Here is a 27,546-nt window from a genome sequence, read left to right as displayed (position 1 = left end):
GACAGAGCAGGAGAGGATACACCTCTGCTGTTTCCAGGGGTGGCTTAGAATGGTTTACTTGCCAAACAGACACAGTCTAGACAAGCAAGTGTCAATTCCACAGTGAGTGAAGCCTTCTCTATAGGGATGGAAGATTCATTGCAATATAGGGGTGAGGGTTCCCTTTCTCCAACCAACATTGACAGTAACTGTACAGTAACCACAGATGCATCTGTTAGGTTGGGGGATGCATCTTGGCTCTCTGACAGCATGGGGGGCAGATGATTGCCCAAAGAGACGAGTCTCCATATCAACCTTCTGGAGCTCAGAGCAGTCAGAAATGCCTGTCTTCATTTTCTTCCTCTCATCAGATACAGATCCATCAAAGTCATGACAGACAATGTGGCTTGGATGTTTTATTTCAATTGGTAAGGAGGGATGAGATCCCCTTCCTTATGTGCTGAGACAATAAAGTTGGTGCATAAAGCATCACATAAGGATCTCAGCAATGCATCTGTCCAGCATACAGAAGGAGGGGGGGAGGACTAGCTCAGTGGTTTGAGCATTGGCCTGCTAAACACAGGATTGGGAGTTCAATCCTTGAGGGGGCCATTTAAGGAACTGGGGTAAAAATCTGCCTGGGGATTGGTCCCCACATTCTAGTTGGAATCTTTCAGACTTGGGGGTTTCCAAAAGTAGACCTTTTTGCCACAACTACAAACAAAAAATGCCATCTATTTTGCTCAATGAGAAAAGGTTAGATTGTAGTTCACTGGGGGACAGCTTCCTCCTGTCTTGGATGAACAGAATGTTTTACGCCTTCTCTCTGACACCTCTCATCCTCAAGGCAATAAAGAAGATCAAGCAGAAGAAAGCCAGAGTCATTCTGACAGCCCCGATATGGTCAAGGCAAATGTGGTTTCTTTACCTGATTCATCATGTTCTCTATCCTCCGATAGATCGCCCAACATTTCCTCAGCTCCTCTCCCAGGATGCTAGGTGTCTGATGCATCCTAATGTGGGCATTCTTCAGCTCAAGATGGTGTGGTTCAAAGATGGTTTGTGGAACTAGTCATCCTGCTCTATGGAGGTACAACGCATACTATTAAACAGTAGTTCTGTCCTCCAGAACTACGTACCTTCAAAAGTGGACAAGATTTGGCCACTGGTGTGAACTCCACAATGCTGCTCCTGAATCTGCCCCACCTCCACTTGTCCTGGAGTACCTGCTACAGCTTAAAAAATCGGGACTGTCCCTTAATTCCATCAAAGTTCATCTGGCGGCCATAAAGCTTTTCATACTACTATCAAGAGGTTCTCTGTTTGCTCACTCCACAACTGTGAGATTCACAAAAGGTGAAGGGGAATCTCTTCCCACAGATAAAGGTCCTACTGCTATTTGGGACTTGAACTTGGTTCACAAGAACCTCACAAAACCCTATTTTGAATCAATTGCCCCTGCTCCTCATTAAAACAGCCTTTCTAGTAGTTATTACCTCAGCCTATAGAGTTAGAGAGACTGGGGCCTTAATGGCAGGACTCCCGACCCTTTCACAATGTTCCACAAGGGTAAGGTGTTCTTAAAACCACATCCCAGGTTTCTTTCTAAAGTAACTTCCAAATTTCACCTAAATCAGAGCACACACCTACCAGTTTTCTTTCCAAACCTGCATGCTTCCATCCTGGAGACTATTCTCCATACTCTAGATGTCAGGAGGGCGTTATCCCACTATCTGGATAGAACTAAGCCATTTCATAAATCCAATAGACTGTTTGTTTTGATTGTAGACAGGTCAAAGGGTTCTGCCATTTTTACCTAGAGATTCTCTAAATGGATTTCCGAGTATATTATAACTTGCTACCAGGCTATCAACGTGGCACCCCTTATCAATATTTTGGTGCTCTCGACTAGATCACAATCTACATCTATGGTTCTCCTTAAAAATGTTCCCATTTCAGAAATCTGCAGAGCCACTACATGGTCTTTGGCACATACCTTCTCTAGACACTATGCCTTGGTTGATGCCTCTAGCTTTGATGCTGCAGTTGGCAACGCAGTTCTCTCTTCTGTGATGGACTGTTTAAAAATAGATATATAATATGGATCAGAGGATAAATTGTACAAAAGGACACTATAAACATCTCAGAACTGTGGTCCCATTTTAAAACATTTTTATTTTGAATTTCTTGGACTGAAAATATATGTTTTATATTAAATGTGAGTTATTACACAGGTTATAGTATACATACAGTGGTTTGTTTACTGTTGCTCTTTGTAGTAGGCATGCTTCTATATTTAAGTAAGTATATGTATATGCAAATAAAATGTAATCTAAGAAATTCTCACTGCTCACCTCCCCCACAAACAGACAAACAAAAAACCCTCTGGATTCTTCAAGAGGCCAAATTCTCCACAGGTTATAATAGGGCATACATCCATTGACTTCATATGACTTAGCCAAATGCACTGCTGATATAAAGAGGCACCACTATTGCAGTCAGCGAAGTTACACTGACTTATACCAGAGGTTAATGTGACCCCAAAACGTTTAAATAGGCCTGCCGTCACTATGTGGCAAACTGTAGATCTGCCACTGCTGGCAGTGGCCTTTAAACAATTTCTCACCTGACCCAAATTATTAAATGGTACTTTAAAAAAAATCCATCATGCAGGCACAATGTTACTTTAGAGCTCATCTTTTTTTTTTAACCAGGCTTCACTGAAATAAGCAATACTGCATTTTAAAATACAAACATATTCCACCCTTTTCTCTTCCCTTCATGGATCAATCATACTGTGTGAGGAATTAGACACCTCGCTCCCTTACTTGATGTTCCACTTCCAAAACTAGAAAAAAATACAACTGTACCTCATAGTCTATATACCTTTCTATTGATAATAGTATCTACATTGCTTACTTTGCTCAGTTGTTTGGACATAGTAGGCTCCATTGCTTTTTATGCTAATACTTTCATTCAATGTACTTAGCGCTCTCTGTCAGACATAAAATACGGCAGGAGCTCTATGAATCTAGACAAAAACTTTGTTAAATGGAGTTAAGGATGAGAGCACTTACCAGTAATTTAGGGTAAAATACATTAGAGGGGTATGGTAAGTGTCCCAAAACCAAGCATCATAAATCTAACAAATTCAGAGTTGTTAAATCTAAATGTTACTGCAGGAAATGCAGTGTTAAGGCATTCAAACGCTGTAGTTACACCATCCAATAATGATATAAATCATAGGATATCAGGGCTGGCAGAGACCTCAGGAGGTCATCTAGTCCAACCCTCTGCTCAAAGCAGGACCAATCCCCAGACAGATTTTTGCCCCAGATCCCTAAGTGGCCCCCTCAAGGGTTGAACTCATAACCCTGGGTTTAGTAGGCCAATGCTCAAACCACTGAGCTATCTCTCCCCCAGATGTCTTAAATGAAGACATTTTAGTGTTTATGGTCCCAGATTTGAGTAGATTACGCTAATTTTTAATAACATTTTTTCCTCATGTCACTGCACAGCCAACTCATTTAGAATTGCCCTCAACATTATTGGGTCCACAGTTCAAATCTTAAAAAGCCCATATTTAGATGCCCTTTTTCAGAAAGGCTACTGCCACCCATTATTCCTAGTAGGAGAGAAACCAAGGTGTCCTCCAATGCTGGCAGGAGGTGAAAAGAAACACTTTTCTTAGTAGATGAAAAGAGGCAGTGATCATCTTTGCATAGGAAAGACCGTGGCCTCAGTCCCATTGACAACAAAGGGAGATGGCAGCCATTTTGAAAGAGGGCAGTTCTTCATGGCATTCTCTATAGAAGAATATTATTTGTCAACCTCAGCTGAAGAAGAAAATTTCATTTTTGAAGAATAATGAGAGGGAAATGTTTGTAAGGTGGTGGGTCCTCGGATGTCGCCTATGCACAAAATGTCTGTGGTTTTTAACTTTGGGAAGTTTGACAAGTCTGCATTATTCTGTTAAGATCACTGGAGCAAAAAAAGGCCTGATGCTGGGTACTAAATTCCTTAAAGGAGTCATTTAAAAAAAATAATTTTATCTTGGACATTAATAAACAGATTAACTTTTAAATTTTTAGAAAATAAATTTGGTGCTCAAAGAGTAAGTCCTTTAACTTGGGAGACAATACACTGGGTTTTTCATACACAAAAAAGAGGTTGAATCCCTGCTTTAAGTGCAAAACTCAGCTCAACCTTAATTATGCTACTGGTGCCTCTATAAATACCATTTAAAATAGATTGCAAAGTCTTTCAGTTTATATAAAGTGAAATGTTTCACACTTATTTCTCTCCTCTTTCTGCCATTCTGTCTTGTATTATGAGTGAGTTACAGTAATTGTTAATGGAAAAAATCATCCTGTTTAAAAAAAAGCCACAGAATAAAACCTCAAAGTCTGGCTTATTTTTAAATCAGTAAAGCTTCTGTAATTTCTTGGCTGTCTAGCAGCTTCAGGGAGAAATCAAAGTACTAGCAGAGTAAGTGCAGTATGGGAGGAGTTGAGCTGAAGAATAAATTAACTGTATTTCATTTCCCTTTAATAAAGAATTTCAGTTTTTCCATAGCTAACTGTATAATCAGTTTGCTCCCCTGCTGGCTTGCTAACTTGCTGTTGGCTTTGCTTCAATAATACAAGCCTGTAATGAGGGAAACGGGAGGGTCTAATCACACTGAGGAGAAATAAGCAACTGTGATATAACAGGTAGTTTTAGCTGTGCAGAATTTTGCTGTGTCTTTTATTATTAAAGAGCCCAAATATGTTTCCCCCATGTCTGCTCCACTTTGCAGAATAAAAAGCAGTGTACTCTCCAAGTTTCATTAATCATTTTTCACTGATTGGGTGACACTAAACATTTAAATCCTTCTCTGTTCTCTGCAGCCTTGAGTTACCAGCATTTTCCCACCTGAAGTTTTATCATTAAACTATGTAAGAAACTCCAGTAACAAGAATGCATTTCAAGTGTGGTTGCCTGCATGAGTAATATAACATAATTTTGTTTTTCTGCTATAAAATCGTTAGTCAGAGTATACTTTAATTGTGAAATTATCGTACCAGAAGTCTTGGAACGATTACAGAGACAATATATACTATAATAACTGCTGAGTTTGTTTTTCCTGCCTTTCCATGCCTAGAAATTATACCCTATATTATGGGTTTGTTCCCTAACTCACTTGTAATTCCACATTTTTTCAACACTTTGGATATACCAGACACAAGTTAAACATACAAGATAAAGAAAGATTATCTTTAGTCACACACTATCACCAGACAAAAGGCTCTTCTGAGCAAGCAGTTCATTTCTATTTCGACTCCTCATTCTAAATACTCTACTTTTAGTTGCAGATAATATGCTCGGCAGCAGTGTTTAAAAAGAAAATGGTTCTTGTCAAATGAAATGTAGCATAATTGTGGTGTTTTCAAAATTGAATGGGGGGAAAATCCACTTTTACCTAATGTTTTGGAATCTTTGCTGCCAGAGTGGGAGTGGGGATGGGGAATAATTGGGTTGGCTGGGAGGAGGTTAAAGTTCAAATTTAGTGTAATTTGGTCTCATTCTGAATTGCAGACAGGTGATCAGCAGCATTCAGTGTAACAACAGGCAGATGAGGGAGGCCGGGCCAGTGTCAAGGAAGATTTGGAAAAAAAGTAAATAGCATTAACCAACACAGTGACTTATCTAATTGCTCTAAAACTTTTCTGCTAGTTATTAAATATATATCTTTATATTATAAATAAATATATGTAGTTAGATTTTTAAAAAGGACTATAAAACTAGTACCTTTCTGCTGCTCCCCATGTGCTTTCTGAATCATATGCTTAGCTTGGTGACAAAAAACAATATTTTGACTTCAAATGAGAAGTGCAAAGTCAATATAGCTGATTGAGTTCTGCATCATTAAGGAGTTTTCAGTGGCATTCTGATTTCAGAATATTCTGGTGGTGATGCATAAAGCAGAAATGACAAGACCTAATTTAAAGCTGTAGAGGTCACTTGCAGCATCAGCAGTTAGGAAAACCATCTTGTTTTGACTTGTAAACTGGGTGAAATTTGTTATGGATGCCAAATAGATCTGCAACGCAAAGGTATTGTTTTCCTGGGTTAATTTTCTGACCACGAACAAACCCAACACCATGTTTATTAACAAACGTAGACTTATCATGGCTGAATCTTTAGCAATATTTGGAGCACTTTAAATATGACAGTGCAGCATGGATCATTTGCAGATTTAAACTAGTGTAAATGGTGGATTCTCTTTAATTTGAAATCTTTAAATCGTGATTTGAGAACATTAGTATCTCAGTCAGAGGTTAGGAGTCTATTACAGGAGCGGGTGGATGAGGTTCTGTGGCCTGCAATGTGCAGGAGGTCAGCCTAGATGATCATGATGGTCCCTTCTGACCTTAAAGTCTATGAGTTTAAAACAGGGGTCGGCAACCTCTGGCACGCGGCCTGCCAGGGTAAGCACCCTGGTGGGCCGGGCCAGTTTGTTTACTTGCTGCGTCCTCAGGTTTGGCCGATCGTGGCTCCCACTGGTTGCGGTTCACCGCTCCAGGCCAATGGGGGTGGCGGGAAGCTGCAGCCAGCACATCCCTTGGCCCACACCGCTTCCCGCAGCCCCCATTGGCCTGGAGCGGCGAACTACGGCACTTTTTGGGGTGCCTACCTGGACCCAGACTAGAAGGAGGCTAGTCTGTAAAAGAAGCTTACTGGAACACCTCTGAGGGTGAGATTTCATCTGTAATCACTTTCTTACTGTATTAGGTTTAGACTTGTGTGATTTATTTTATTTTGTTTGGTAATTTACTTTGTTCTGTCTGTTATCACTTGGAAGCACTTAAATCATACTTTTTGTATTTAATAAAATCACTTTTTACTTATTAATTAACCCAGAGTATGTATTAATACCTAGGGGGCAAACAGCTGTGCCTATCTCTCTATCAGTGTTATAGAAGGCAAACAATTTATGAGTTTACCCTGTCTAAGCTTTATACAGGGTAAAACGGATTTATTTGGGGTTTGGACCCCATTGGGAGCTGGGCATCTGAGTGTTGGAGACAGGAACACTTCCTAAGCTGTTTTCAGTTAAGCCTGCAGCTTTTAGGGGACGTGGTTCAGATCCTGGGTCTATGTTTGTAGCAGGCTAGCGTGCCTGACTCAAACTAGGCAAGGTTCTGAAGTTCCAAGATACCAGGGAAAACAGGCTCAGAGGTAGTCTAGGCACATCAGTTGGCAGTTCCCAAAGGGGATTTCTGTGATTCAACCCATCGCATTCGGTTCTGTAGTTTCCACATCAGAGTGTTGCTCTTTTAAGACTTCTGAAAGCATGCTCCACACCTCATTCCTCTCAGATTTTGGAAGGCACTTCAGATTCTTAAATCTTGGGTCGAGTGCTGTAGCTATCTTTAGAAATCTCACATTGGTACCTTTGCATTGTGTCAAATTTTCAGTGGAAGTATTCTTAAAATGAACAATGTGCTGGGTCATCATCCGAGACTGCTATAACAAAAAACCCTACATTTATAAGTTGCACTTTCATGATAAATAGATTGCACTACAGTACTTGTATGAAGTGAGTTGAAAATACTATTTCTTGTATCATTTTTACAGTGCAAATATTTGTAATAAAAATAATATAAAGTGAGCACTGTACACTTTGTATTTTGTGTTGTAATTGAAATCAATATATTTGAAAATTTAGAAAAACATCCAAAAATATTTAATACATTTCAATTGGTAGTCTATTATTTAACTGTGATTAATCGCTATTCATTTTTTAACCGCAATTAATTTTTTTGAGTTAATTGTGTGAGTTAACTGTGATTAATCGACAGCCCTAGTATTTAAACAATTGTTATAGGTATAATCTACAGAGTCAATTATGTCCAAATGCTTTCTGAGACTTCTATCTGCACTTCACTGGCTGAAAGTAACAATAGTAAAAGTATTAACACTTTGAAAATATAAAGTGCTGTACAAAAATTAATCATCACAATGGGTTTGTACTATTAATATTAATAGCCCTTATTTCAGGTGGTGAAGCAGAGAGAGATCACGTTTCCAACACCACACACCAAAGGTGCAGTCGGGATTTGAATTTGGGAGTTCCTGGCTCCCAATCCCATATGCACCCAAAATAACAGTGGGTGTGGTGTTGTCTTGCTTGACAGTGGTTATGCAACTAATTCGTGTAAATTATCTTTTTATATTTCGTTCTGCAGGGTTTGGCTCTTCTTTGTAGGGGTTGTACTAAACGTACCATTGCATTACTGACTTTTCAGTTGTTTGTCCTGGGTTTCTTTACCTTTAGAAGCTTTGATCATCTTTTAATGCTCATTTTGGACAGTGTTCCTTGTGTACCCTAAATTCCCAGTGAAGTCAGCTGGCACATGCATGCAGGATCAAACCTTGTGTATTACTATTACTAATGGTAGCTACAGGCCACGATTTTAAAAAGTGGCTAGTGATTTTGGGTGCCTCAGTTTTTTGGGGTGCCTACCTGGAAACACCTTAAAGGGGGCCTGAATTTTAGAAAGTACTGAAGACCCTCGCTGTGAAAAATCAGCCTCCTTCAAGGATTCTCAAGTTAGACACACTAAAAATCACTAGTCAGTTTTTACATCTTAACCACAATTCTTACAGTAAAACATTCAACCAAACGTGTAACTTCTACAGATCATATACTGTTCTTTTGTAGCCTTAAAATAATATTTAATGCAAAATTAGCTAATTTTCTTGTTGCTGCCTGTTTGCTATTTAAGTGAAGCATTTAAGAAACTTTAATTGGTGAATAATTCATGTATTTTCTTGTCATAGAGCAATTAAAATCTCAGCTAAATTTAAAAAAAAGTAAATATTAATTTTAAAACCCTCTCCATACAATGATTTTGATCTTGCCTATCTATTTAACTTCAACTCACAATAGCTATTTCTGTTTCTTTCCTTAAAATTTCATAAATTGCTATCGTTTTATGGTTGAAAACCGAAGATATGATGTTTACATTGTTTCTGTGTATACATTTATTCATATTAACTTAGCTGTTCTTAGTAAATGGGAGTATATTGACAGTCTCTCAAAAATCAGTTTTATTTTTTGTTGATTTTGCTCTCCTAAACGACATCATGTTTGCAGAGTACAAGTATTTCCTTTCAAAAATATTTAAATATATATATTCTTTGAGACATGGATTCTTGTTTAAATCTCTAGAGAAGTAAAAATATATGTCACTAAACCTCACCCACAATGAAAAACACAGAGCTGGGTTTTGTCTCATGTATACTGCAGTATTTCACTGCTGTTCTTGAAGAACTGTTCTTCATTTCTTAATAGAATTGTAAGCAAACCCATGCTACATGGAGTTTTTCATGATCAATTATTTTGTTCATTTTGAAACATATCTGTTTTCCATGTAAAGTCCCTATGTACCTTCTCCAACTAACCCCAGGAAAATAAGTTGTTTATTTTAAAAGATTTTGAAGTCTGAGTGGTCTAAGATATGAAGAGACCGATTAGGTTGCAAGGCAATACTATACTACAGCCCTGCATATCCTTCTGTCGGAAATGGGATTATGGCACAAGTATAGAGGATTTCTTATCCATATAATTTGATGGCAGGAAATATTAAAATAAACTATAAACTCAATTTGCAGCTTGTCTTAGGGAGGAAATTGGGATATGACTGGGTAAAATACATATTGCAAGCTAGTATCTAAAAAACGTGGATTTGCAGAAATAGAACTATTACATACACCTCTCTGCCATTTTCTTTCAGTAACACTGAATATAATTGCCTTACCATTTATCTTAGTAAATGTAAATGTTAAGTTTCCAAGCAAAGCTATATAAGCATGAGTTTTCTTTACCCTTTACAAAAACTGAAGAGTTTTAGTTTCTTATTGTTGAATAAATGTCTGTGTCTTAATCCACACAATCAAATTAACTGAGGAATTAAGATCCAGAGGAAATAGTCATTACATTATGGAAGATTCACTTCTACAAACAGAATTAGTAGTTTATAAACCTAAAAACATTAGGAACCTAATTTTTAGAGGTGCTGCACCTCTGCAAATCACTTTGTAAGTGAATTAATTTTTTATGAAAAGTACTAGATTAACATCCACTGAGAAATTACAAATGGGTTGTAACACTGCAAGCATACTCTTATGGTCCCATCACTATGGAGATGAGACATTTCTTTTCTTGTATTGTGGATATTGGTTCACTGGTGGACTAGGCCAATAAACTTGCCTCAAGTAAGGCGCTTAACAGCCATCAGAAGATGGGGGTTTTTGGTTACCACCAAATCGGGCTTGTTTCAAATAACAACTCAGAGAATAAACATGACCATTTTTAAAAAAAGAATAAAATGTTCAGGGAATTCTTCTATTTTTCTTCTCCTATTCAACTAATTGCCTTAAACTTGAATGAATATACTGAGGAACTAAATAAGGAACTAATGAGGAACTAATAGTATTCAGCCAAGCATGTTCGAAGCAATACACCCACACCCCTATTACAGTGGTTCCCAAACTATCGGTTGTGTCCTCCACGTGGGGTTGCATCATTAGTGTATGGGGCCACAATCCCACTTGAATATACAAACCCAAGTCCAAATGTGTCCAGACCTGCTCTACAAAATGGTGTCCTCCACTTACTGTGACCTCACATACACTGTATGTGACAGGTCACACTTCCTGCAGGATGCTATTTTGTAAAGCAAGTATTTCTGCTGGGGACCTGTGGAGGCGCTGCATCTGGTTCAACCTCCAGCAGCGAGTCTAGTGATGTAGATATGGGGGTCACATGAATCAATAACTCTCAAACTGGGGTCAAGCAGGCAAAAATTTTGGGAACTGCTATGCTACTGCTTGAGCAACAAACTTCAAAGCTCAAATTATGATGCGCCTACTATTCCAGTCATGGTCCTCACTTAAGCAGACACTGCCAATAATGTGGCAGGTTTTGTGTACAAGATTTAGACCTGGTCTTGGAGCTCTGCAAACTGTGTTGTTGCAGGTGACACCCTCTAATACTGGTCATGCATGAGAAACAAGGGTAGCCTCAGGCATTGACCCCTGTATCTGCTTCATGAGAGTTGCTGCTGTCACATGCAGTGCCTCCTCCAGCCTCCAGGTGTCTAAGAAGCTAACTTCTCATTCCTTTTCCTAACATCTCTCAGGCCTTGTCTACACTCGCATTTGCATGTAGGGTACGTTAGCTACACGATGCAGTGAAAAGCAGGCTGTGTCCACACTGTGGTGTTAGCTACCCCTGACGGTGAAAGGCTCTGGAAGGGAGGAGGCAGCAGGGAAAGATTCTGGCTAAGTCTTTCCCCACTGTCTCCCCCTGCCAGAGCCTTTTCCTGCTGTCAGAGCCTCTTCCTGCAGTGGGCAAAGGCTAGGGTTGCCAGGCGTCCGGTTTTTGACCAGAACTCCCGGTCAAAAAGGGATCCTGATAGCACTGGTCAGCACCACTGACCAGGCCATTAAAAGTCCAGTTGGCAGTGCAGCGGGTCTAAGGCAGGCTCCCTGCCTGTCCTGGATCTGCGCAGCTCCCCGGAAGCAGCTGGCATGTCTGGCCCTTAGGTGCAGAAGCGATCAGGGAAGCGCTGCATGCTGCACCCACCCCCAGTGCCGACTCCGCAGCTCCCATTGACTATGACCAATGGGAGCTGTGGGGGTGGTGCTTGTGGAAGCGGGCAGCATGCAGTGCGCAGAGCTGCCTGGCTGCGCCTCCACTTCGCCACTTCCAAGAGCAGCACGGGGCCAGGGCATGCAGGGAGCCTGCCTTAGCTCCACTGCACTACCGACCAGGAGCCACCTGAGGTAAGCACCACTTGGATGGAGCCTGCACCCCAAACCCCCTGCCCCAGGTCGGAACCTCCTCCCACATCTTAACTCCCTCCCAGAGCCTGCACCCCGCCCCCGCAGTCCAATACCCTACCTCAGCCCTGAGCCCCCTCCCGCACTCCAACCCCTAATCCCCAGCCCCACCCCAGAGCCCACACCCCCAGCCAGAGCCTGCACCCCTTCCTGCACCTCAAACCCCCACCCCAGCCCTGAGCCTGCTCCTGCACCCCAAACCCCTCATCCCCAACCACACCCCCAGCTGGAGCCCTCACCCCCTCCTGCACCCAACCCTCGGCCCCAGTCCAGTGAAAGTGAGTAAGGGTGGGGGACAGCGAGCGACGGAGGGAGGGGGACTGGAGTCAGTGGGGGCAGTGCCTCAGGGAAGGGGGGTGGGGTAAGGGTGTTCGGATTTGTGCAATTAGAAAGTTGGCAACCCTAGCAAAGGCTCTGGCAGCAGAGAGGTAGCAGGACAGTACAGTGCTAAAAAATAGCATGTCAACATAGGAGTAATGGCTTGGGTGAGTAGAGAGTGGTGTAGGGCTTATACCCTAAGGTTCTGGTGTGCCTTTACCAGGGCCGGCTCTAGGATTTTTGACGCTCAAAGCAAAAACAATTTTGGCCGCCCCCCCGGTTCTTTAATTACCCCACCCCCGGCCCCGCCTCAACTCCACCCCTTCCCCAAATCCCCAGCCCTGCCTCCTCCCCCCAGGCTCTCAAGCCTAGGAGGGAGGGAGGGAGGGGGAGAAGCAGTGCCGCGCCGCGGCCACTCGGAGTCTCCCCCTCCCTCCCAGGTTTGAGAGCCTGGGAGGGAGGGGGAGACCCCGAGCCGCCGCGGCGTGCGAAACAGCTGATTCGCGCGCCGCTGCTCCCCCTCCCTCCCAGGCTTGAGAGCCTGGGAGGGTGGGCAAGTAGCGGCGCGCGAATCAGCTGTTTTGTGCGCCGTGGCAGCAGCAGCGGAGGTGAACTAGGGCGGCCGGGGCACATTTATAGGGGCAACATTCTGGCGCCGGCCATGCCGCCCCTAAAAATGTGCCGCCCTAAGCACCAGCTTGTTTTGCTGGTGCCTAGAGCCGGCCCTGGCCTTTACTCGCCTAAGCAGTGACTCACTGGCTACACAGCTATTTATACCTGTGTTAGGAGGTGCACAGTATCTGTACTCTGTACATGTCACCATAAGGGTAGACGTAGCCTCAGTTCTACAAGATTGTGGAGAGAAGTCTGCTGTTCTACAGGAGACTAGAAGCAGCAGCAGCAGCTTCTTGACCAATCTCAGGAATTTTAGGACTGTCCTCAAAAGAGGAAATAGAGACCGAGAGATGATGTGTACGGGAAGGGCTTATGTTAGAGGACTTTCAACAGGGGTCAACGGCTATGTGCAGCAGAGGGTAAGCTATATCTATAAGTGGAATTAGAATGAGTGGTAGGTTTGCAGTTGTGAAGGAGAGGAATTGATGTGGGACAGAGAATTAACAGTGGGTACAGACAGAGGAGTAAGTGATAAGTAAAAGAGAGGAGAGAGAACGAGATATAATGAAAGGTAGGGGAAAGAGAATTATTAAACACTACAGAAATTGGGCAGAGAAACACCAGAATGCAGTGAAAGGAAAAGAAAATTGAGTGAAAGGAGGGGAAAAAGCAGAACAAAAGCAAGAGACAAAATTAATTCCTGCCATAAATACAGTGAAGTACAAACCTGCCTCTATTTATTAAACACATCCTTTCCCCAGGCTTTGAGAGGATTTGACCTGTGAAATCCTGGGCGCTCAGATCACTAGTCTGAGCTAGCTACTCACTTTCAAAGTTGTAGCTTGTGCATAAGCATGATGTTCTCCTTTTATGTGGCATTGATAACCTACTTAAAAGACCACTTAAATACAGAAATGGGTACCTTTATAAAAGTGTGCAATAAGAGTGTTACAAAAAATATATATTTGAGTTTATATAGTCTCAAAATATGTCACTAATTCCCCTTATGTGAACAATCACTTACTTGTGTGTGTGTGTGTGTGTGTGTGTGTGGATACATATCTAGCACCCATATGGAAAGTACTCTGTGTGTGTTCGTGTGTGTACCGTATACAGTACTCCAGATAAAAACTATTAAGTCTGACCTGTAGTTAAATCATGCAGTGTGGTGCCAGATTACATTAAACTGATTTTTAAAGACGCATTAAATTCTCCCATCTCCCATGCTTCAATGGTGTTGCTAAAGGGCAGACTTTAGGCAGTTTGGGTTCTTGAACTGTGCATTTCCATACCTTAACATGTCTTTTAAGTTTAACCTCAACTCTGAATTTCCTGGTTTTATAACGAGTGGTTAAGGAGCAACTACAACATCCCTCTAATGTTTTCACCCTACTGATATGTACTGATACGTACTTTCAGGCCGCGTGCTAAAGGTTGCCGATCCCTGCACTAGAGCAATGTAATGCAGCTGGAGTGTACACCCTGGCTCCCCCCTCTATTTCATTTTCTACATTCCACCTCCATCCTGCACCCCTGCACTCCCCTCCATGCACACCCACACCAATTAGCTCTTCCCTCTTACCTCCATCATTCCTTGTATACATACCCTTAAATTTCTCTGTCATCCTTTCATTCCCCCTCCTTCTGTCTCCTTTTGTACATAGTCTTTCTGCTCACTTAAGCACTTCTTCAAACTCCTCCACTCTCTATCATTTCCTTTCTCCCTATCCCTACCTAATTAATCTCACAGTTTTTATTTACTTTTTTATTTTTACTTTTTCATTACCCATATTGTCCATTGTTAGGAATGTAATATTCATGATTGATTACTAAAGAAATACACAGATGAAAATGGGGATAATCATGTGTGGTAGTAAGACGAGATTTGTACAAGGGTATACAGCGTTTTTTATATTGCTGAGGTGTATTTTTGTTGATTATAGTTATAGTGTTTTGATTAATTATTTGCAATATATATCAGATTGATTTATGATGACATTACGAAGCAAAGTGATGGCACAGCAAATGCCATCAGGTTTTTAGTTTATAGCAAGAATGAAAATGTATTTTATATAGCATTTTTACTTCATGTGCTTTACATGAATATCATGTACACCCTACCATTCATGCTTTTGACTAGAGATGTGCTTGAGCTACAAAATTAGATTTTGAACCCATAAATTTGGAGGCGTTTGGATCAGAAGCTTTGGTTAAGGTACATCTCCGCTCTAATGTATAAAACAACATGCAGTTAACTATGGAATACTATAAACACAAAACAAGTTTCCAAATCAAGTAGTGCATAAGTTTCATAAAAATTTGTTATAGATTAGTTGGTTTGATTAATATGATACTTGAAATAATGCGAAGATAGATCTGTTTGATTCTGATCACCCCATTTCTGAAAACATTTGCTATATCACATTTTTGGCAATCATATGAACATCATTAACTGACTATCTTAATTGTGAACTAGGGAAAAACTCCACTGGCTGGGAAAGAGGGCAGACCAAAAATGGATGCAGATATGTGTGTATATATATAATTTTGCTTCTGTACAAATTACATAGTTTTGTTGCACATATGAAGACATTTAATATAAAAAGGTCTCTGATGTGCAAGGCTGGTTTTTGAAACAAGATTCTGTCTTCCGGCATGTGAATCAGTCACAGCAGAACTACAAAGAAGTGCTTTTATTTTTTGTGAGCAGCAGTTTCAAGACATGTTGCAGACACCAAGAGTTGAGGCAGGGCGAGGTTCCTTCCTGCCAAGTTTGTAGGATGAGTAATAATTAAGTTTACAAAATACTACATAGTTTAATTTTTTTAAAGGCAACCATTATTGTAATGTAGAGGAACCTGTATTTTCTAATACAGATGTTCCCTGACTTACGCAAGCGTTCTGTTCCGGAATGCCTCGCGTAACTCAAATTTTGCGTAAGTCGTGAACGTATATCCGACCATTACGCAAAAAAAAAGAAAAAACTTTTTAGCTTACGGAACTTTTTCCATAAGTGCGGATTTGAATAAGTCAGGTTTGCGTAACCCGGGAGCATCTGTACTTGATTTACATCTGATTAGTTGGGTGGTGAAAATGAAATCCAGTGGAACTTTTGAGTATTTTTGTTATTTTATTTGTGTTACAGCAACACCTGGGGGACTCGTCCAACATTGGGACCTCATTGTGCTAGGTACCCTATAAAGACATAGTAAGAGATGGTCTCTTCCTTGAAGAGTTTATGTGACAGTGCTGTCATTTTCTTTGCAATAACCCCCCCAATTTCTCCAGTGATGTAGCAGTTCTGCCTTTGATTACTCAGCTGCATACTTATCAGTGGGTATCTGAGTTTTACATAGTCTGTGAAGTTCTCAAGACGGGCCAGATTTGGGAAATTAAGTGCACAAGAAACAAACTATTATTAAAAGTTAAAAATAAAATAAAATAAAAATCCTTCATTCCCTATGCACCCCATTTTAATGTAATTTCCAGAATTCTTTAACTTCTTTACTATGCGAGGATTTCTATGAAAATATGAAAAATGTCCTGAATGTGTGATTAAAAAGTTATCTTCCCTACAACATGTAGTTTTACACTTTTATCTTTCAGCTTCGATAATTGTGTCTTCCTGCTTTGACTTAAATATTTTCATTGTAATGAATGAAAGTAATTGTGGTTGGTGCCATATATATGTAGATCTTTAGAAGCTGTGCATTACTTTATAACTGACATATATCACTGATATTTATAAAAGCAATGTATTCTGAATTGTCACTCATCTGAAATTGAAAATATTTTAAAATACCATAAAATACTCCCACTTTTTGAAGATGTTCTGTATTAATTAGGAATTCTTATGAGTATTTTTCACTCCATTGTTTGGGTTTTTCAGTTTACTTGATTTTCCTGTTTCAATTATGTAGGTTAGGAAGGCTTACTTGATTCAAAGATATTTACTATTCCCTGTTTCTGCTGTCTTTTGCATCTTGGTTATTGTTTGTTCTTTCTACTTCTTGACAAAACAGTTTTGACAAGAAAGCTTGTGGAAAGACACTCATGTCAATACTGGAAGGTAGTTCCTAATATTAATATTTTTATATTTAGACTGTCCTCCATTACCCTCTGTTATTCACTAGCATTTACCAGGGATATTAAATGTAGTAATGTTGTACACGTAACATACCAGATTACAATTTACATTCAGTTGGTAAATTACATAAATTCACCCAATGGATGAACAGGAACAATACCATGTGACTTATGTAACTAACCAGCAAATATTCGCAACAAACTGTTCACCAGCAAACTGCAGACTAATATTTGATCACCCAAGAAAGTCACAATTCCAAATAATGGATAATTGAGAATTTGGGGATCTATTACCGACATTTAAAAGATAAAATCCTTTGTCTGCTGAATAAATGACTAACTGTAGATTTTTTGCTCAGTTCTGTAAATAGATTATAAACTGATAAATACACCTTGTTATAAAGTAGTTTTCACTATAGAAAACCAAATTAAATTTTAAATGCTTTATATCAGGAAATAAACAACATACAGAGAAATAAATTACTGATAGCCATAAATATTAGTACATAAAAATAGATACTAAATTACAATTAACAATCTTATTGAAAAGGAATTGTGATAGTGCCCCAAGAAAATCCAGCGCCAGCCCACATATCCAGCCCACATCATCTTACAGGACCGTACAAGTACTCAGCATCGATGCATCTATAGAGGCATCCAGAACTGGAATCTTCCTTGCTATAGATTTCAGCACTACAGTCAGCACCAACCCTATCCACTGATGCGGCATCATCAAGCTCTAACACACTGAGGGCCACAGAACCACTCATGGATCCAAGTTATACGTTGTCCTTGGCATCATCAGACGGTAAGGAAGATCCATACCAACAGCATTTTTACCCACCCAGATTTTCTCTGCAATCTTCAACATCATAGAGAGTCAAGACACTCTGCACAAGAGTTGGGCCCTTAACCTGTAACCGGGTACATGCCACATTTGCTCAGAGATCCTTTGTTTTTATTGAATTGACAAATACATACATAGTTATAATTCATTCCCAATTTTGAAATAGGAAAAATACCACCCGCTCACCAGGCTCTAATCCATCAATGCCCATATAACCCTGCTGGGGACCCTTGCCTGCTCAGAGCAGCGTTAGCCAGAAGGAAGAGCACTAGAAGGTTATTTCAGCCACAGTACTGGCTCCACAGACCTCCCAACAACCCCTCTTGGTTCCACTCTAACCACAGGTAAAGATGGAAGAAATCACACCAGAAGGCAACCCTCTGGCACTGGTGGCCCTGTCCTCTTTGTCCCTGATGAGATTGTAGTGCCATCAACAGCCCCACAATAGGCCAATACAAAGGTTTCCAAAACATATTAAAAAGATTAGTGAGGCCTTCCAAACTTCTGTTGAGGAGGTATAGGAGCAGACATACTCTGGACTTCTTCAGCGGGAAAAATAGCCCTCCCTGTCAGTGAGGCTATTATTGACAAATCCTGTGCCAGATACCTTTTTTGGCATACCATACCTCTTGTAAGACAAATAGGAAATAAAGAATGCCTCCTGAAGGTGTCGAATTCTTTTACATGCACCCTGTCCCATCCTCCATTGTAATTACAGTGACAAATGAAAGGGCGAAACAATTCAGGTCCACACCAAAGGAGAAAGAGACAAACAGACTAGAATCATTTGGTCAAAAAGCCTACTCCCTGGTAAGCCTGCAGTTCCGTGTGGCCAATTTCCAGGTCTTATTGGCAAGGTATGACTTCCGCATACATGAGATTGCTCTGCTTGCTTTTGCAGATACTCTGCCAACTGAGATTAGCGAGGAATTTATATGGCCAGTCAATGAGAGCCAGTTAGTGGCCACGACAAGCCTGAAAGCAGCAGTTGCTGTGGCTAACACAACTGCCAGATCTATGGCAATGGCAGCTGTTATGCAATGGGCTCCTTGGTTTCAAGGACTGGGATTCCCCAGAGAAGTCCAAATGATGGTGGAGGATCTGCCCCTTCAAAGGAGTTGAAGTTCTAAGGGACAAGGACCTCCATACATCAAAGGACTCATGAGCTACCCTGTGTTCCCTCAGGGTGTACACATCAGCTCCAAAGATCAGATACGTCAAACAGCCATATCCCTTGCAGAAACCAGTGTCCCCCTTCTACCACCAAAGGACATCAGAACCACCCAGGAAAGATCCACAGAAGGAGACAACCCACTGCTCCATCTCTCCCAGTCTGAGACTCCCATTTTGATGGGACAGTTGAGAGATGAGTTCCACCTCCACTGATTCCAGAGGTACCAGACCTCCTCTTGGGAAGTCATTTAGCTCACTTCAGGCATACTCACCAATGACCAATGGGCCACAGATACAATAAAACATGGATACTTTGTCATCCAGGGACCCTGGTGCCAACTGACAGAGGGCATAAGGGGTGCATAAGAGTTTACAGCAATCCCCTGATGTCTTAATAATAGTGCACCATAAGGTGGCATGTGAGGTCTCTACAAACAGCTACAGAAGCACTGGCCATCCTAATCATTGCAAGATGTAGGTGTGGATGATATTTAAGGAATTATGTATCTATACTGAAAACTATATTCTTAGGGTAGGAAAGTTAAGGCAGGTCACTTGAAGGTGATAAACAGATTCTGTTCAGGCAGGGGTCAGAGACACTCATCTCTCTCTGGCTGACCATTCTGCAGTGTGTGTCTTACAACATACATCTATTTGCATACAAAGCCACCAACTAATCAAGATTGCAAAGTGGACAAGAGATCACAAAATCTACAAGAAGGAACACAGAGCAGGGGGTGTCCTATTTATGACTAAGATCAAAGAATTAGCCTGGTAATCAGGAGAATGTAGAGAGAGAGAGACTCAATATCCTTCACCTAAGGAACAACCTGTTAGTATGTTTAGCTTATGAATGGAGGGTCACAACTGGTCTGGTTGTTAATCGCTGGAAGAAAGGCTTTGGGTGAGCTAATCTTCATTAGACTAGGAAAGTGTCTGGTTAGTTAAGTCTAGGCTTTAGAAAGCATGTTATGATTTTATTTTATACATAACCATTTGTTTTTTCAATACTTTTCTCTACTTGCTATTACGTGATTCTCTGTTCTTTGGAAAATACCCTTATACTGATTTTACTATAAACAAATCTAAGTGCTGTGAGTTAAGTTGTGTGGTGATCCTGAAACTGATCAGCTGAGGTGTACTGTTCCTTTGGGAATACTGTATCTGTAAATAGTGTGTGTGTCCTTTGGAACGGGGCTAAGCATTCAAGGGAATGCTGAGAGGGCTCGGGGCTTGGAGTGTGCCTATCGCTAACCTGCAGAAGGACAGGGTCTGTGTAAGCTGAGAAGGGAGTGCTTGCATTGCTCATGGCTGGTAGAGTCAGCGAGCTGACCCCTGGGCAGGCATGGGCAAGGCTCCCTAATACTAAGGGCAGGTGGTAGCAAGGAGCCTCACAACAACCAGGAAGCATCACATACTCCATGCTGGTTTTGGTGGTGCCAATAACCCCTTTCCCATCCCTTTTCAGGGACCCTTCTTACATCGATAAACCTGACTCTGGAGTCAGGAGACTAGTTTGCACCTCTTTACCTTCAGGATGCATACTTCCATATCGCCATTATTCTACTCACAGGAGGTACCTAAGGTTTACAGTGGGCCAGGAGCACTATCAGTATTGAGTACTGTCCTCTGGACTCTCCCATGGCACTGAGGATATTCGCCAAGGTGCTATCAGTTGTGGCAATTTATCTAAGAAGAGCAACAAAGAGTCCTGTAGCACCTTAAAGACTAACAGATGTATTGGAGCATAAGCTTTCATGGGTGAATGCCCACTTCGTCAGACACATGGCACTCACCCACGAAAGCTTATGCTCCAATACATCTGTTAGTCTTTAAGGTGCCACAGTTCTCCTTGTTGCTTTTTACAGATCCAGACTAACACAGCTACCCCTCTGATATCTGAGAAGACTATCTGAGAATTTATCTGAACATCAACATAGACACTTTTCTGGACAATTGGTTTGTAAGGGGGAAATCTCCGTAACTGGCCTTTAAAGCCATCTACAACATGCTCAAGCTCTTTCAAAGGTTATGCCCGAAAGTCAACAAACATAAATTAACATTAAATTAATTGGTGCAATCCTAGACTCCTCCACCTCCTGGGCCTACGTACCTCAAGACAGATTCAAGAACCTGTCCACCCTAATTATCCAATTTGAGGGAAACCCCTGTATCAATGTAAGGTCATGCCTCACCCTTCTGGCCTCTTGCACCTTTGTGATGTTGCATAATAGACTTCACCTCTGCTACTTGCAGAGTTGGTTGAAACTGGTTTATACACCTTCCAAACATCACTTGGATGTGCCTCTCATTATGCCACCCTTGGTCCTATCTTCATTGAAATGGTGGAGAAACCCGATGAATGCCTGCAAATCTGTCCCCTTCCGGGTGCCCATGTCCAAGACTGTTGTGATGGATTCATCCTTGTTAGGATGAGGTGCCCAAATTGACCAATTAAAGATAAAAAGTCTGTGGTCCTTAAGGAAGAAGAAGAGAATGCACATCACTCTCCTAGAACTTAGAACTGTACAGAAGGCCTGGGCATTCTTTCTCCACTTAATATAAGGGCAGTTTGTATAAATCAAAATCAACAATCAAGATGGAGTCAGATATTTTTCCTCTGTCAAGAAGCCATCAGGCTCTGGGATGGTGCATCAAACAGCAGATATCCAGGGCGGCTGTACTCTTATCTGGACTGCTGAACTCTCTTGCAGACAACCTCAGTAGACACTTTCTCCCAGATCATGAGATCAAAGACAAAATTCTACATGACGTTTTCATGGACTGAAGCAATCCCAAGATCAACCTCTTCACCATTCAGTACAACAACAAATGTCCAAGATTCTGCTTGAGGGGTGGAATAAGCCCAGGATCCATAGCAGATGTATTCCTGATACTATGATCAGAAGATCTGATATATGCTTATTCCCCAACCATTCTAATTTCTGGAGTGCTTCAAAAACTCAAATAGGACTCAGTCAAGCTAATCCTAATAGCTCGAGCATGGCTCCAACAATTCTGGTTCACAGACCTCCTGAACCTGTCAATATTTCAACCCAAAACCTTACCTCTGCTCCCAGGCCTGCTGTCTCAGAACCAGGGACAGATTCTACACCCAAACCTGGTGTCTCTGCATCTCACAGCATGGCAGCTGGATAGATGTTGTCAACAAAGCAGGTATGCTAGACTCTAGTTAGAGAAGTTCTAATAAGCAGTGGAAAAGAATCAACATGACAAAATGGATGAGGTTTTTCCACTGGTGCCACCAAAAAATTAGTGGTACCACATCATTCCTCCATCCCTCAAATACTTGACTACTTACTAAAACATAGGAACTTGTCCCTTAGTTCAGTTAAGGTGAACCTAGCTGCCATCTCAGGTCATCACCCACCAGTGAAGGACTTTTTCTCATCTGTTGGTAGTTAAGTTCCAGGAGGGCCTAATTATGGTATTCCCACCAATCAAGGAACCTGTATCTGCACGGGACTTAAACATGGTATTCTTAGCTCTCATGGAGCGACCCTTCGAACCTATGGCCTCTTCTTCCCTGCTATGCCTTACTTATTTTTAGTTGCCATAGCTTCTTCCAGAAGAGTAGGGGAGATTCAAGAACTACTGGCTGGCCCACTGTACACAGACAAGGTATCCATGAGAACACACCCTAAATTTCTCCCCAAAGTAGTGACAGAATTCTACCTGAATCAACAAATATACCTACTACTACTTTTCCTGAAACCTTATGCAGCCAAATCTGTTGCATATTTTAGATGTCAGGAGAGCCCTGGGTTACTCCTTAAACAAAACAAAACCCAATCACCAAGACCGTTTGTTTCTCTCCATCACAGAGAGGTCGAAAGGTTCTGCATTTTCATCCCAGAAATGATCAGACAAGATTTCTGACTATATTAGAACATGCTATGAGGTGGCCAAGGTAGAGCCACTCTCCACGATCACAGCTTATTCCCCTAGAGTACAATCTGCAACAGCAACATTGCTGTGAAATCTACCGATATCAGACATTTGGGCATCAATGTTCATGAGACCCTGCATCCTGAATGAGGCCTCCAGCTGGTGCTGCATTTGGTAAAGCAGTTCTTTATTTATTGTTTAATGAATGAAGCTGCCACCTCCTTAATACAATCACTGCTTAGGAGTCACCATCAGTGGAATGTGTATGCAGACAATCACTCAAAGGATGTACTATTGTGTAAAACAAAATTTTCTTGAGGAATGGGAAGTTACTTACCAAGTGCAAGTAAATGGAGTTCTTTGAGATGTGTTGTCCATATGAACATTCCACAATCCCTCTTTCAATCCCCTCTATCTTGGAGTTCCTCTTTTGGAGGTTCTGCAGTAAGAAGGAACCAAATGGAGGCTGGTGTGCTTTGCCCTTATGTGCCCTCACTGTGGAGCACAAGGGCTGAGGGGCATATAGTACGGATACTGCTGGCCAAAAACACACTGACCTCAGGCTCATGAGGTGCATGCACACGATCAGTGCAATGTGCATATGGACCACACATCTCAAAGAAAAGCATTTATTTGTGCATGGTAAGTAACTTCCCATGCCTCAAGAATATTTTATTTTACACAATAGTCTAAATTGTTTCCTGGATATTAGTTGTACATATAAATATATCTGAACTGTCATCTCAGTTTTATGACCTTAGATTTCATTCCTCCCCATCTTGGCTTTCTAGCCAATCATGTTGTCTAACTTTAGACTATAGAAAGAGAATATTGGGCCTTTAGGTGACATGAGTAGAATCTTTTTCATGGTTAAAAGCATAGGCGCTGACTCCATGGTGCTCTGAGGCCAGAGAGCCCATGGAAAAAAAAGTGGATGCTCAGGAGGGGTTGGGGGAGAGCAGTGAGTGGCGAGCAGGCGGGGGCTTCGGGGAGGATGCGGGAAGAGGCGGAGTGGGGGCAGGGCCTTGGGAGAAGTTTGGGTGGGAAGAGGCGGAGTGAGGGTGGGACCTTGGGGGAGGGGCAGAGGGAGGTGGGGCCTTGGGGACAGGGAGGAGTGGGGGTGGGACCTCTGGGCAGATCAAGGGTGAAGCACCCCTGGGGAAAAATAAAAGTCAGTCCCTGTGATTAAAAATAAAACTAATGCTTGGTTCTCTAATACCATAAGCCCTGATCCTAAGTCAACAGGACTCTCATGTGTCTGAGGTAATGCACATGCTTTGGTCTTTGAAGAACTGGAACCTATGTATATGCTAGTGGTGGCTGTGTTTTCTTATTACGTGTCCTAACTTAAGGTAACAAAAAAAGTGTAAAAACCTAAAGTAATTTCAATTACACCTCTACCTCGATATAACGCTGTCCTTGGGAGCCAAAAAATCTTACCATGTTATAGGTGAAAACGCGTTATATCGAACTTGCTTTGATTTGCCGGAGTGCGCAGCACCGCCCCCCCGGAGTGCTGCTTTACCGCATTATATCAGAATTTGTGTTATATCGGGTCATGTCATATCAGGGTAGAGGTGTACTTAAATGAGTAAACACCCGTGCTACAAACATGCTCATTGGGGTTTCATGCCAGTTGAATTTTACAATTTTTTAAAAATAGTTTGATATACTGGGTTACTACAGACCGGGCAAACAGGAGACAGAGCAGGTTTTTTGGCACAATTGTTATAGGCCATTCCCCATTCCAATATAGTGACATTAACAGTGGATTTAAGTTTATCTTTATTAAAATATGAGGTTGACGCAAATGTAATCTGCAATATAAAGTTAGAATGACACATTTCCCTCTCTAGATTCACTGGTGTATACAAAGAATCTCCACTCATCCAGTCTTCAATAAATCTAAGCTGACAGGTAATGTGATAGAGATTTCTACATAGGAATGAAAGCCCTCCTCCCACCTTGGCACACTTCAAGGGCAATACATAGTCACCTTTCATGAGAAAAGCCTCTCAATAGCCTTTCTAGGCAGCATTATTCATTTGCTTGTATGTTGTATCACCATTCTCTTTCTTTCATATGTTTTTGTCATTAGATTTTAAACCTTTCAGGGAGGGGACTGTCCCTTTTGTACTGTTCCCAGCAGAATGGTACCCCAGTCAGGATTATGGCTTTTGGATGCTACCATAATGTAAGTATTTGCCACTATTGCTACTACTACTATTATTGTTGCCCCCTTTTGACCTGAGCAGCTTGTCAAATTTTGAGGTGCTGGGAATGTTCCAGATGGGAGTAGAAATTGATGACGGAGTCTGGTATTTTCTTTGATGCAATCTTGCTTATTTACAAGGAATGTACAAAGTCCTTCTTCTCTGAACACAAGAGGATCCAAGAACAAAAGGAGAAGTTTCCTTGCTTACAGCCCCAAGCCTCTTTCAAAAACTCTCTAGCTTTTCACAGGATCTGACTGTGCTCACAGGCTACTACAGACATGGGCAAACTATGGCCCGTGGGACCGTCCTGCCTGGCCCCTGAGCTCCCAGCCGGGGAGCCTAATCCCTGGCCCCTCCCCCGCAGCCATGCCGCTGCGGGGCCGTGCTCTGGCATGCTGCGCAGCTGGCTCTGGCCGGGTGTCGCGGCTGTAAGCTTCTGCTGCTGGTAAGGAGGCAGGGAGCTGGGGGATTGGGTAAGGGAGCTGGTGGTCCTGGGGGGCAGTCAGGAAGGAGGGGGCGGTTGGATGGGGCAGAGGTTCTGGGGGAGCGGTCGGGGGATGGGGAACAGGGAGGGTTGGGAGTGGAAGTCCTGGGGGGGCTGTCAGGGGGCGGGGATGTGGATAAGAGTCAGGAGGGCAGTTGGGGGACAGGGAGCAGGGGGGGTTGGATAAGGGGGTGGGATCCCGGGGGCAGTTAGGGGCAGGGGTTCCGGGAGGCGGTGGTCAGGGGACGAGGAGCAGAGGGTGGTTGGATAGGGGGTGAGAGTCCTGAGGGGGCTGTCAGGGGGCGGGGGTCCCAGGAGGGGGCGGTCAGGGGACAAGGAGCAGGGGCAGTTGGATGGGTTGGGGGTTCAGAGGGGGGCAGACGGGGGCAGGAAATGGGAGGGGGTGGATAGGGGGTGGGGGCCAGGCTGTTTAGGGAGGCACAGCCTTCCCTACCCGGCCCTCAATACAGTTGCGCAACCTTGATATGGCCCTCGGGCCAAAAAGTTTGCCCACCCCTGGGCTACTGCTTGGCTTTCTTGCCTCTTCCTTTTGCTCTGTTCTCAGTTTCTGTTTGTGTTCTCACTCTCTCTCACACTCACTCTCACACACACACACACCCCCTTGTCACAATACCCACTGGAACTCCCCACTCACATAGTGCTTTTAGGCAGATTCTGTTAGGCCTTGTTTTAAGTGTTTTACATTATTATTAGATCTAAAAGTTGATTTCAATACCGTAGTTTGTGAAGTGTTGGTGATTTGCTTGTGGAACAAGCTTCATTCTTTTCCCCTGAAGAGATTCCAGAGTAGATCTGGGTAATTGCTTTTCTGCCAGCAGGGTGTTCTTATGTGGGGTTCCACATCATCAGCCCTTCTGTTGTACCTTTGGGAGGATGAGTTAAGAGGAACTGGTCAAATTGTTTTCATGTGCTAACGACCCTCAGTGCTCATTTCATCTGATCAACAGGGCTCAAAGGAGCATCCTTCTTAGTACATGGAAGCAGTCTGAATATGGATGAGAGAGTTGACTGAGGCTGAATTCAGTGAAAACTGAGCTTTTGGTAGGTTGGAGGAAGCAACTGGAAGATATGCCAAAGATTGTATAATCTCTTTTTAAATTGTTCTTTCATTAATAGGGTTTTATAACTGGGAGTTGTCAGACTCCCAGCTGCTGTTAGATGACAATATAACAGTAGTGACCAGGACAGTTTTCCTCCACATGTTATGAGGTTCTCACAGGAGTAGACCTTGCTACCATCATCCATGACTTTGGCTGATCTTGAAGTGACAATGGCAATATTCTCTACATGCCTTTCATCAGCTTGGAAAATGAAGCTAGTATGGAAGGCAGCAACCTGATTAAGCCATGTGCACATGACCTTAGTGCTCTGAAATCTGCATGTGTTGCTTGTATTTTTTTGCATGGAGTTCAAGTTGTTGGTTTTGACATATGAGCCCTAAGTGGCTTGACCTAGCTACCTAAAATCTCTTCCTTCACCATGCCATACTGCCATAGCTGATCAGTGGAGGGTTCAAAATGGGATTGGACATATAAGTGGATAACAAGAATATCCAGCATTATAACAATTATGGTAAACAGAGATTTGGAAGGGATAAAAATGCTTCAGAGCTTAAACCAATCCCCAACTCTTACGAATTGGGATGAGACATTCATGAGGGGAAAATTACCCCACATCTGCCTTCTGTGGAGTTCTTGCACCTTCTTTGGGGGCATCTAGTGATGGGCACTGTTGCAGACAGAATACTGGACTAGATGGACCACAGGCATGATACAGTATGGCAATTCCTATGTTCCTGTCTTCTGATTCTGTAAAACATTGACATACTACTTATTGAGTGCACTATAATTATTATACTGGAACTGTGCATTACTTCTACCATGCACCAACATTAGGAGAAAATTAAAAAAATATTCTACAATAGATGTGTAAATCACAGAATCAGTCTGGTACTAGTTGCTGAAATATGGGCATGCGCATTATGAGAGGTGCAGCAATTAATGAAA

The 27,546-nt window shown here is 42.1% G+C and overlaps 1 long non-coding RNA gene across 1 annotated transcript; it reads right to left on the bottom strand.

Annotated features, from left to right (window-relative positions):
- Nucleotides 1-1,975: 1,975 nt before the first annotated feature.
- Nucleotides 1,976-27,295, bottom strand: LOC117871656. The gene is made up of 3 exons (XR_004644317.1): nt 27,210-27,295; nt 26,256-26,403; nt 1,976-2,056 (listed from the first exon to the last, which is right to left on the bottom strand). It is a non-coding gene; the product is annotated as an uncharacterized LOC117871656 (long non-coding RNA).
- Nucleotides 27,296-27,546: the final 251 nt, after the last annotated feature.

This window comes from Trachemys scripta, chromosome 2, assembly GCF_013100865.1.
Source record: "Trachemys scripta elegans isolate TJP31775 chromosome 2, CAS_Tse_1.0, whole genome shotgun sequence".
Lineage (NCBI taxonomy): Eukaryota > Metazoa > Chordata > Testudines > Emydidae > Trachemys > Trachemys scripta.
The sequence above is the reverse complement of the archived record's forward strand: the minus strand, read 5'-3'. Positions and strand labels throughout refer to the sequence as shown.